Raw genomic sequence first — 13,379 nt, 5'->3', positions numbered from 1 at the left:
TTGTATCATTTTTTGCTGTTATCCTTCTGCCCTACAGCCATTTCAGTTCCATTGGACTTGTAAATAGCCATGTTTTGTGTCATTCTGAAGAGCTGTACATGAAGCCATCCTATTAAAAATAAATAGACCTCATCTTGCACCAGTTTGCCAATTACAAATAAGAAAATCTGGCAACAATGCCCACTGCTTCTGAATCACTTTGGCTAAACAACACATTAGGCAGCATATTTGTCTGTATTTCAAGAAAGTCTGGCTGTCAGTGGCAGTGATTATTGACAATAAATTCATTATACAGTGCAGACACAAGCATTCCTGTACAAACACACACACAAGCGCACAGAGATAAACAGAATATGCCTGAAAAGCCTATAAGCTCTCATATTGTCTACTGACAAATGGTGTACATAGCTGAGACGTGTATTAATTAAAATCATATTAAAGTACTGATTTAGCTGCATTCTAATTGAATTAAATCACAGATTATGTAATTGAGAGAATTGCAAAATTGCATTCTTTGTTCCAGATAATTGTATTCCTTCTTAATGCCTACTTTAAAGTCTGTTAATTTGTTTTATCTCATCACCATCGTCTTCCTTAGACTTTTTCTAATAGAAAATATGGCTTGGAATCTCTGTGTGCATTTGCATCATCTCATAGCAAACCTTAGAGATTTCATGGATCTTTTTAAACTTCTTGATATGATCTGTCTGCCTTTACCAGCAAAATCAGCTGGACTATAGCCATGAACATTTTTGTATATTTTAACATAACTAATATTTATAATAATAATAACCAATATTCACATATATAACATTTGACTCATTTGTGTCTATCTATCTATCTATCTATCTATCTATCTATCTATCTATCTATCTATCTATCTATCTATCTATCTATCTATCTATCTATCTATCTATCTATCTATCTATCTATCTATCTATCTGTCTGTCTGTCTGTCTGTCTGTCTATCTATCCTTCTTTTCCTTTTCCTTACTGTCTGGTCACTTAGCAATTTCGCCTGGCGAGGGCCCTCTACCAGACACAGATGGATTTACCATTAAATAATGACAAATGGCAGGCGCAGCTGAGCTGATTTCAGCACTTACTGCTCCTTTGGGAGCCTGTACTCACCACACTGCAAACCACACTGACCACCCCCACCCAAGATCTTAATTGAACGAGTGGCTGTGCAGCCAATTGATTCAGCCTGACATGCATTTCTGGTCATTTCCAGTGGGTGATGTAGTGTGACCTGCGGGTCAAAATATGTTGCGATCTGGAGCAGAAGGCACTGACATTGGTCTTGATTTGTTGGACTACTACTCTTTCAGAGATGGACTCTCTATCTCTGTGAGTTCATGGGAGATAAAGATAGAAGAAAAATGGCTGAGTAGATATTTGATGTCCTGCAGACCCCTAAAGATACAACTAGAAATTTATTGGACTGACTGATGTTGAAGATGAGATAATAAATGGTGCTTTGGTGTCCATGCAAAGTACAAGGTGGCAATAAAATGTTTCTGGAAATGTAATCGCTGCTATGACTTTCCAGAATTAGTGACATGCTTATGAAAGTCATATGTTGGTTGAACGGATCAATCTGATAATATTTGCAATGACAACAGCATTGCATTGCTGTTTTTTTTTCCTTGCCCAGCTGTGGGTGCTGAAGTAAATAATTAAACACTGCATATGTATATAGAAGCAAATCACACTTTGTTCTCCTTCCTTATCCTAGAAAGACGTAAACACCATTGAAGCAGCAGCTGTCTCTGACAGACCAGACTGTCTGCATGTTTAAGTTTGAGTATGATTCTTTCTTTTTAATTAGAAAGGACATACATCTTTAAGAAACATTCTGAAACACTGACTTGAGACATGCTTTGAAAAATGGAATGATGCAGTGGTTTGTCAAAGAAGGAGGAAAGCCAGGGGGTGTTTTGCATTTGTGTGTGTGTGTGTGTGGGGGGGAATAATAACAACAATGATAATGATTACAACGGCAAAGCTCACATCTATCATCGCTGTCTGTGGGCATAATTTGTCATTCTTAGTGAAGTTTAAGAGAGCATTGGATAGTTCCTCAACTTACAGTGCTGCACTTCATGTGGTTTTACAATGTTACATTATCAGGTCATCTTGTAAATATGTTGCAGCTTTTGAACAATTTTGTCTTATTTAATGCTGTCATTGTACCTTTGTTTTATGTCCATGTATGTATACCATAGTAGCAGAACTCAGAGCTGTATACTGGAGACTTGAGACTTGGACTGAAGTTAACAGATGAGTCTGGTGATATTCTATATTTTCTTTAATATCAACAAATCTTATAAAAAGATGAAAACCAACATTGAGTTGTTCGTACTAACAAGTATTGTCTGATTAGCCAAAGCCTGATATACTGTAGTTTATACCTCTGTGACCTCCATTGTTGTCCAAAAACTATTTAAAAAAAACACACCAGTGAGCCACACTATCACAATGGGTGACATGTCCCCTTATTTAGATAAACATGAGCACTGTAGTTTATTTTAGTCAGTCCCACATACACTGTCCTGCAGCCTTAAATACTCACTAGAGGACCAAACCTGTGCCTGAAAATAGTCCCAAACAAATGCACTATTTACTTTAACATTTGCGTTTTTAAAGATATCTATCCCCATTAACAAATCAAGACCTATGACTTAATTTTGATTTGCCCTCTAGGACTTCAGACTGACTTGAGAATTGTCTTGGACTCACACCAAAAGACTTACTATAAATACAGCTCTCGCAAAACGTTTCCATTCCACTCCAACTGGCTAGCATATTCCATTTAATTCTATTCTATTCTGTTTTGTCATCAGAAGCCCATTAGATGGGTCAAGATACAGTACGTTTGCACTGCTTTATGGCCATTAGCTGCTGGTCATCTGGGTGTAATGCAACTGTAAACAGTGAAAACAGTACTCACTGGCAATGCTACATAAATGAGACGAAGAAGGCAAAACGTTATCTTAAAACAAAGGTTGCGGTCATGTTAGGCCCACAGAATAATGTTTCTGCGCATCAAACACACACTTATTTGCACTCACAGTTCCTGCACTGCACTAATGGATTTGTGGGAAAGATGGATAGCTTTATCTCCGTTTGCTTTTGTCCCCCCTGTAATTTATTCAGCAGGGTCTGTCCTCTATGTTGTTTGTATGTGTCTTTCTGTGTTCAGGCTACACATGTGTGTGTGTTTGTGAGGCTTTATGGCTTTGACTGTCCCCTTGTCCCTGGGGAATGAGCTCTTCCGAGTTACAGTAGCATACTCTAAAGCTCCTCTTGTTAGATAGAGGTTCTCAAAGGCACTAAAATATCAGCATCAGCAGAGAATACTGAGGAAGTGGTAGAAAGGAAAACTAACAAGATGACTCAATGATTATTTAGAAACAGTAAAGAGAATTTTGAATTAGATGTACTCTATCCTGGGGGTTTAAAAAGAAATGCATTTTTTGTAGTTGAGTAGATACATCATAATCTTTCAAAAACAGTGCATTATTCATGGGCTGTATTCCATGGAGCCCATGAAACTGCGTGGCCACAAACTGTATCATTGTAAATCTGTTATCTGTTTTAAGGTATTCTTACAGTTTGCCCCTTGTATTTGCAGAGACAGCTTTACAGTGGATTGGAAGTTAACATAAGGATGACCAGAACTGCTTGGAACTCTGATTGAATTGGCAGGTAAGAAATTAATTAGACAGAACCAGAAGCTTAACCTTGATCAGCAGGACATGTGCAGAGGTGATCTAATGTGTTAAGAGAAAAAGAAAGAGAAAAATAAAAACATTTTTTGTTTGTCATGTCAGAAATGTATGTGCTCAATCAAAATCCCAACTATGTGACATACGGTACAAATAACATACTCTATTTCATACATTTGACCAAATCATATTCAGCCATTTTAGACAGAGCTGCAGAGAAGAGCGTAACAATTTCAATGTGGATACATCATCCTTATTATCTCGGCAAACTACTGCTGGTACATTGTAGAAACACAGCACAGTCCGAAGGTGTCTAATTCTCGTAAATTTGAAACTATAAATCACCAACATGTTTCTCTGCCCTCTGCCCCGTGCATCCTGGGATTAGCCTCCAGGATCATGAAAAGGATTTAGTGGGGTGGCTAACCATACCATTACACATTCACAATCATGAATAACGTGGGAATAGTATTGTGGGTATATTTTGGGCATCATTTGTCTTTTCCCAGATGTAAATCCATCTAGTTGATGGAACAACAACTATCTATCAACAGCTATCAGACTATTTTAGACTTTTTTTATTGCTCTTTATGTGTCTTTTTGTATTAGCCTTGAATACAAGCTTATACAGAATGACGAGGCTACTGAAACTGTTTTTATCCAAGGCCAGAATACTTTGTATAGTAACTTCGTGAGAGACAGTAGAACAGTAGAAAAGTTTTTGTTGAGTCTTTGTCACAACTGTGTTGATTAATTGGTGAGGCAATAACTTTGCATTTTAAGCTGTAATTATGATTTCCATTACTGTATGTAGCAGATGTACACTGTCACGCATACAGCTGATAACCCTCCAGCTATAGTTCTGGTAATGCTGAGTGCAATGGACTTTAAAAATAAGGTACATCTTATACACAAAAAAATACACCATTTAAAACAAAGAAATTACTGTTATTTTTGTAAAATACCAAATGAATATCCACTCTCTGAAGAATTAAATGTTTAGAAATTATTTGACAAGGACAGGGAGAGATTCATAGGTCTCACAGGCTTTACTCAATCACTGCACGGCACTAAATGAGAAATGACATGTGGCTGCTTTGATGCATGAGTAAGTCTGTAGAGAAAATGGAAAGAAAGTAGGATGTAAAGTCACCGATGGGGAAAGAAGAGGAACTTTATGACTCTCCGCAGTGTTTCTATGCTGGTACCTCTGCTCACACTGTAGGAAGTCTATTTTCACAAGACATTTCACCTTTGTGTCAGGTTTTGATATTTTTTTTCTTCTCAAAGAGGGCTGCACACAGAAATACGCCTCTGGTGTGAACAGCCCTGCTGCAACTCATGCATGTAACTTCCACTACACATTTGCTCTACTTGGTGTGAACTACTGTCACAGTGTCAGGGAGCTTTTACTTGCAACCACTGTTCCTCTAGGCTGATAATGCTGTTTGTCTGTGTTGGCCATATGTTGTCATAATTTTTGTGTCTATTATCCCTGCCACAGTAAATTATTTATTATTTTTATTATTAGTTTTTATGGGCAATGCAGAGGCAAATCAGGCCCTGACTATCTGACCTCAACACGAGGGAACTAAGAGTTCCCTTTGGAAACTCACATATAAAAGTGATGGTTGTCAGACCTCTTTTAAAGCTAAATGTCATTCAACTTATTTGATATAACTCACATGAATTGTTGCTTTTGTGAGTCACTTAGTTCAAAGCTCCTTTTCATGTGGTGTTTCTCTTATTTTATCCATCCTTTATATCCACCCCAGTAGGAGATTGGGTTTCTTCATGGAAATGATATTGGAATCAATTCACATGGGGTTTTTTTTCCTTTAGCCTTTTCCTTTGGCAACAAGTTTCAGAAAAACAGCTAGTGACATATATGTTCTCAAGTGTATGGATTTACATGTGGCGATGTGTTATTGAAAGTAAAACATCGTAATTAGTCTTCCTTTATCACAGGACTATAACTTTATAATGCGCCTCCTTACAGAGGCCCTCTGTGTTTTCTGAATCTGAGCTTCACTGTTATTTGCATTAATCTTGGCATAAATTTAATTATAAAACAATCTGATTGATTAAAACAAAATCAGACAAAGATAGTCTTGTAATTTAATATCCTATGTTCCTTTACAGCTGCAGAAAGTGATAGTGTTGTTAGGTAAAACGAGCATCACTCTCTCTTCTCTCCATTACTTCTGTGAATATGCCTTTGAAATGTGGTTGCGAGCATCTCCACACCGGGATAGTGTGTGTATATGAATATGAAGCAGATTGTTGTAAAGGGAAGAGGAAATAAGGTAACAGGTGCCTGATATGAAACAAAGTATTTAATTATAATATCAATATATTGTAAAGTGTTATGACAATTGTATTGTTTGTGGTAGAATTTGTTAAAAAAGATTATAAAATTATAGGTGGTATATAGAGGGCATATAAATATACAATAGTATGATAAGATTTCTAGGCTTTTGTTCTTTTTTCTCTCTTATCCTGTTATTCAGTCCAAGTTTGATGGTTAAGTTCTAATCCAAAATTGTGGTTAGAAACATTTTAACGGCAGTGTCGTCCTCTAGAACAAAAAAGAGATCCAGCATTCAGAGCTGAGAAGCTGCAAGGTGTCAAACATTCTTTTATATATGTTCTTTCTTGGGTGTATCTAATCAGTAAGAGAAACAAAATTGGTATTATTGCGAATCGAATAAAGAAAATAATCTTTTATACAAATCCCATTATCTTCCAGCATTCAAAAATATGAGTGTAATAAGTAAAACTTGCTAAACCCTGATTAGACACACAGTCTATTTACTGGCATTTTTAGTGACAAACACACACCCACAAACAAACACACACACAACACAGAACTCCAAGCCTAAAATGCCAAAGCTGAAAATCAATTTTTATGTATTTCTTATCATACTTAAATTATTTAATAATAATTAAATAATAAATTTCACCCTCAAGCATCCATGTGTGTTCATTCAGATAAATCAAGATGAATGATGGAATTGGTGGAATCACCTCTATTTGCTGTAAAGAATTCTTTATTGTAATGACATGTTTCCAAACCACCAGAGGTCCCCCCACTCTCATTGTTACCATAACAAGATGCATCCAACACATTTTATTTGACATTTGGTTCTACTTATTGCTTTTCTTAATGTCAATAGCCTTCTCTTAGCAGACCCTCTGTAGAGCTGAGCTTCATCAATCAAGGAAACATTACGAGCATGTGTCCCTGAAGATGTCAACACTGAAAAGATGTTAAAATCAGTGTTCAGAGAAGGCAAACAGAGGTGTAGTGTTTGTCCAGACATCCAGTTCTGCTCTTTTAATTCACTGACTCATTGCAGTGGTATAATTCTGCTCTGTGTCTTACCATAAAACCAAAACAGTTATTGATTTTGTTAATCAGTCATGAGGCTGCTGCTGGACTGTGTCAGTACAAAAGGATTATAAGTGTACAACAATTAAACTCAAAGCCCAATGAATTAATTCACACATTCAGTCTTAACAGGCTCTTAATTTTATTATATTTTCTGACACTGTAGCCTCCGGATTTGCCTCTGGTTAGTAGATATCATCAGTATGCTATCTCCCTCTTATCTCACATGTTCTCTCAAGCCCAAACTCAATCACAGGGAGACTGTGCTGCCTGGATGTCCGGGTTCACAGCCTCAGAATGACTTCTGCACGGCTCGGTCAGACTCAGAGTGATGCATGCTAACCCTGACCTCAACCAGACACTGGAGTGGCAGCAGTATTACAGACAGACTCCTTCATCCTACATTCTTGAAGAGTAGTTAGCAGCCATTTTCTGCCCACAGCCTCTCCAAAATGTTCACAGGGTGAAGAATGATTTTATCAATACCTCTTGTCACCCAAAAGCCCCCACCGCCAACACACTGCTGACTGTGAAACAAGAAGGCTGTCACATATACAGCTTGTGAAAATTTGCACATGCTAAAAGCACACACCACAGACACGCTCTCACATAGATACACACCTCCTGTTGAAAATCTGTGCAGTTGGTGCAAATCCTTTTTTTGTACTCTTCAGGAATAACGGGAATCAAAACGTTGTGCAGGAAGGACTGAGTTTAATTAGAAATCATAGCAATCACACCATGGTTGTTTCTAGTTAGGCACTTGCTCTACTGTATGGACATTATTCGTGCATGTGCATGTCTGTACTTGGGTGTGAGTGGACCAGCTCAGATACGCATGTGTACATATCCTTGCATGTATTTTCAAGGCCAGCGGCACTAAACGAGCTCCTGGTCGGGCACCTCTGTCCAAAGAGGCCAGTTGAAATTACAGCAGCTCATTTATCAGGAAAATGTGTCCCTCCGGGGTCATCCTCTGACTGAGGGGGAGGCCAATTGCTCTGTTACTGTGTAGAAGTGGCCCGCACCTGAATAGCAAATGTGGTGCCCTGCAGTAATGATACACCATCCTCAACATGCTCTGATGACACACCACTCTCTCTAGCAGATACTGGCACGTTGACTCACAAGTAAAGCATCATCGCCAACAATGGCCTCATTCAAAAATAGAGAAAGATTCGTCATTGTAAACAGCAAGATACTGTATGTTTGCATAAAGAAGCACTGAGGGAACTTGTAGAGACAGAAAATTAAAGGTACTTTATGAGGTGACAAAAAGTTGTTACTCACAGCCTAAACTTAACCCACACATTGGAAAAAGTGCAAATAACAAAGCACTTTCAGTTCAGTTTCAGTCTTCAGTATTTCTGTGAATTATGTGCAGTTCATTCATGTTAGATAATCTTAACAAGATTGTGCTTCTTCATTCAGACAGGGCTCAAAACTCAAAAGTCCCCCACCACTGAAAAATGAGTTTTGCTTATTGTTAAGTCACTTGGATGTTTGACCTTCACTGTGCACAGTGATGAATATATAGAGTTTGAAGCCAGTTGTGGTCCAGTATCTGTGGTAGTTTGGTGTTGTCACTTCCTGGTTTATTTTGTAGTATTCTTTTTCCCTTGTGTGTCTTGTGTTTTTACTTCCTGTCTGTGTTTTCCCTCCAGTTTTGATTGTTGGTCCTCCCTTGATTGTTTGCACCTGTGTCTTGTTATCTCACCTCCCCTAGGGTATTTAGTCTTGGTCTTTTCTTTGTTCTGTGTCGGATCATTGTTGTACACATGGTGTTGTTCCTGCCAAGCCTTGACTGTAAGTTTGTATTGGATTCTTTGTTCTCCCGTGGACCTTGTTTGGATTTTGGATTTGTGATTTTGGATTTGTGGTTTGGATTTTGGATTTTGGATTTTGGCTGCTCCTTTGTGAACTGTGTTTTCCACCTTGGACTCACTCCCCTGCTTTCACCTCTGCCTGTACATGCCTGCATTCCACCCCACAATAAACTCGGTAGTCATCCGGCTACTTCACCCTGAGACTGCTTCCTCGTCATCTGCTTTTGGGTCCACATACCTCCATATAGCACCTCGCCTTACGACAGTATCAAACTTACACAAGTGAAAACTAATGTGAAAACTTGAAACCTTTCAATGGATTATTCCATAGGAGACATCTGGTGTCTAGTTAAACTGTTGAAATTAACTATATATAAATTCATATAGATTCTGGGTTTTTCAATAAAGAAGGAGTAAATGTAATTTTAAGAATTTATATTCGTAATTTAACTTTTTTTGTGAAAAAGAAAACAGATCAGACGCAAATTATTATTCCAAGCAGAGTATTTTTTTATGTCTAAAACATGTCTGGAGGCGATCTTTAATTAATTTAATGATTCCCATTACTTAGATTTGGTTCAACAAAAATATTTGGGTTTCCAGTTGCCTGCGAGCTTCAGCTGTAGCTTCCCTGTCTCCATTGTCAAAGCTTGCAAAAAAGATTTTTCCTTTGTTATACAGAAAATGACACAGAAATACAAATAAAGGCACATTCACATTATATTAATATTCCAAGGGGTTGAGAATCCAAGTTGAGAAATATGCAAAAATGTTGTTACTGGGTAATGGCCAAATGGATCCCTACTACCATTTGTATCCAACTGATTTATGGATTTGTGTTTTAACCGTGTAGAAAATCTGTTTAGTAAGACAGTGATCATTAAAAGTAAGCCTGCTTGGAGGTGGCCAAGTGGTTAAAATGCATACCACATAACTACAACATTCCAGGTTGACGTCTGGCTGGAGACCCTTATTGCATGCTATACCACTCTCTCTCTCTCCCACATTAACTTAACTTATCTTAGCTGTATTATAGTGTATTATATTTTGATTTGCTTAGTACTTCTATTCCTGTGTGCTTTGACGTGATAGTGAGCAGCTGTAACGAAAGAGTTTCCCCTCGGGGATCAATAAAGTATGTCTGATTTTGATTTCCTATCTATATCTACTACACTGTAATAAAGACAAGAAATAAAGGCAAAGGCAAAGTCCTGTTGTCCCATGCTGTTTTAAAACTATTTCTGAAGGCTGTTTTTGAATGCCAGTTCAATGCTTTTACAGTAAGAAGGGGACTGTGAGGTGATGTTAAATGTGTGTAGCTCAATTTGCCTAATTTCATTGTCCTTTCCTTTTGAGTGTGCTCTTACACTACAGTAGGGAGGGATATTTATGTGTGCATATGTGTATATGTATTTACAAATGCAAAACTCCTTAAAGTTATAAAAAAAGATATAGGTGTACACACGACACATAAAATAATTTACAGGCAGACTAGCTGAGAGAGAATGCTTACTTGTAGCTGATGTTACAACAGCTCATTAGATGAGCTTGTGTCTTGCTCTTCTAATGGCTTTTTCTCTTCTTTTCCTCCTTCATTGTATACATTTCCAATTAGGACGGGGTGTTGATGTTAATGAGCTGGCAAAAACCTTTTCTGCTTCTTCCATGATCACTCAAAAATCGAACTGTGAATTGAGAGGATGAAGCAAATAACAGGAAAAACAGCACCTGGAGCACAGAACCTCAGAAGTACACTTAAATATACAACGTGTGTGGACTGGATTTATGAGAGGACCAATTAGTTTATCAAGAAACAGGAGAAAATTCACACACATATGGGATTAATTGATAAGTGAGTGTATAATTGAAATTACCCAACCTACCCTAGAGAAATAATTCCTTACCAGATTGGGCTTTAGTGATATTTACTGAATATTTATTAACATTGTATGTAACCTATGTCTTTTCTTTTTTATTATTTTGTATCAACTTGTTTGTTGTTGGAGTTTGTCTCTGCCCTTTTACCTCCAGATCGCAATGCACTATTCATATACCCCCTTTCCCCAGTCAGAGCATCTAAATGACAACATTTCACTGTATACAGAAGCACTTTTGTTAAAGTTGTGACATATTTTCACAAAAGGGTAACTTTCTAAATGGGGGCTGATTCATTTGTACAGTAACTTCCTAATACATTTTCATGCAGGGATTGCTGGTTGAATCACTGTTTGCTAGATGAATCAAATTTATTTCACCATCTTGTTATGGATGAGAGTGGAAGAATGTCAGGCTGTGGGCTGGGGAGCAGCTGTCAGTTTGTCTCACTTGGCCAGTTAGCACCAATTCAAAGTACTCTGCTTGTCTGTTTCACTTGGCTGGTTAAAACAAAAGACACTGAAAAGCAGCTACAGTATGACCATCTTCAGTTTTTTCTCTCAACATCCCTGAACACTCAGTGCATTGATCTGTATTTTTATTGATTCAACTGTGAAACTCCACTGAGAGACAGTTAATAGTCAGATACAAACTGGACAGTGCAAAAATAGAGAAAAAAGAGAACAACTAATCAAAATTTCCAGATTATACATAAACAGCTCAGTTACACACTGGTCAAACAGTGGTCTAACAGGAAACAATGGTCATGGATGGCCCTGAAAGGTTCAGATATTACTGTTAATGAATTTGAAATTCTAATTTGACAGCATTTGGTACCTTATCATATTTCTGCAGTGTCAGAAATTGAACTTACTCTAAACAAGTTTGATATTTATGGAAAAACTATAAGAATATGACATTTTTTTGTAGCTGTGCTATATACAAGCTATACTATACTGTATACTAGCCTAAAACAATGACACATGGAAAAGACAAGTATATCCCTTCTGTGACTCTGAATGCCTGTATCAAATGAAAACACTGTAGCGTATCTGTATGCAGTTCTTTGTTGGAAACCACACTCAAAGTACTTAGAACTATTAACCAAACCAAAATAACTAAATAATTGCAATAGTCTGGTGGCTAATTAGTGAATATCCAGTAATCATCTACAGATAATATACAGCTTGCTAAGCAAGTTTGCTGATGTGTTTATGCATGTAGGTGGTTGGTGTTTTGTGAGTGAGGTTATCTGCAGAAAAAACACTGACTTAAGTATTAATAGTTTGTGTGAATGTGAAAAGAACTTAACATATGCTTTTTATGAGAAAGCCTCGTGTTAGCCCCCAATGCCTGTTGCTTATTGCTGTGTATCAATTACTGAAATCCCCCTAAAGAAAAAATGATATATGTTGTTGATAGAGGGCTGCAGGAGGTAATTTGAAATAAATTACTTTTGTACAACTGGTCAGTATGCTGCAGGCTTTAAATTAACTCATTATGAAGTATTATAAACAGACAGAGACAAATAAATAAATTAAATTCCAATAATCAAAACAGATGGAGTATTATAAATATAGACACATAAATAATAGAGAAATAAAAGTATCTTTTACCTCATAGCCTCATAGAAGTAATTTTAGCTGTTGTCAGTGAAGAAAACCAATCAGTGACATTTATGCATAATCGTGATGATATTTTCAATTAGATTGAAAGGCTGAAAAAATGTGTCATCTAGAAGACAAAGAAATAAATTTTAAAAATGATTACAAATATAGAAGCAAAGCAGTTGAGGCATACTGAGTGACACACTGTTTTCAGCATTAAAATATTAACACAAGTGTCCCTGACAATGGCTCAAGGGGAGGATGTCGTGTCCTGTCTTTACCCGAGTGAAAACATAATGTACTGGTTAAGTGACAAAACACTGTATTGAAAATATGACTACATGGCAAAAATATACAGGAGAGAAAGAAAAGAGGGGAAGGCTTGTAATGGATGCAGTGGGTCTCCCTCCCACAGTGGAATCCATAAAGGATTCTGGTTTATATTTGGAGCTGTTGCAAGATTGCTGGCATTATCAAGAAGTGACCTGATTTGATTTATATCTCATTAATCTCTCTCTCTCTCTCTCTCTCTCTCTCTCTCATACATGCCGACCTTCCTCTTTCACACACTTCTCTCACTCTCATTATCAGCCCCCATTTCCCCCCCCCCCCCCATGCCATGCAGTGTGAAAGACAGAGCTTCTGTCAGTCACTCTTGAACACTCTTATGAACCAAAAAGTTCATAATCAGCAGGCACTCAAGCATTAACTGAGTGAAGAAAGCCTTAGGCAAATCCCCTCTCACTCTCCCCACCTTTCCACAATGAAGCCATGCATGTGTTTGTAAAGACTGAAGACAGGAAATGTTTGTTGACTATGGAAAGAGAGCAGAAGAAAATCACTCAGTGTTTTTTGCTAAGCAGTGGCGTCACCAGACCTATTTTAGGGGGCTTTAGCCCCACTAGAATTTCCTATAGCTGTGTTGAATAATTCATTCTGCCCTTTCTGG

The 13,379-nt window shown here is 37.5% G+C and overlaps 1 protein-coding gene across 4 annotated transcripts in view; it reads left to right on the top strand.

Moving 5' to 3' along the window:
- The window catches only part of lrrc4ca (leucine rich repeat containing 4C, genome duplicate a), a 170,785-nt gene that overhangs the window by 147,131 nt on the left and 10,275 nt on the right, over positions 1–13,379 (top strand). For 2 of the 4 annotated variants that reach the window (XM_044193821.1, XM_044193819.1), the window contains one exon: positions 3,638–3,711. The exons of 1 other annotated variant lie outside the window; for it this stretch is intronic. The gene's annotated coding sequence lies outside the window, so the exon portion shown is untranslated. Of the gene's footprint in view, positions 1–3,637; positions 3,712–8,883; positions 8,929–13,379 lie in introns of those variants that run through there. One more of the 4 variants, XM_044193823.1, reaches the window with a different exon arrangement.

The sequence above is a fragment of the Siniperca chuatsi genome, linkage group LG4, assembly GCF_020085105.1.
Source record: "Siniperca chuatsi isolate FFG_IHB_CAS linkage group LG4, ASM2008510v1, whole genome shotgun sequence".
NCBI lineage: Eukaryota > Metazoa > Chordata > Actinopteri > Centrarchiformes > Sinipercidae > Siniperca > Siniperca chuatsi.
This window is presented reverse-complemented; position numbering and strand designations above follow the sequence as displayed.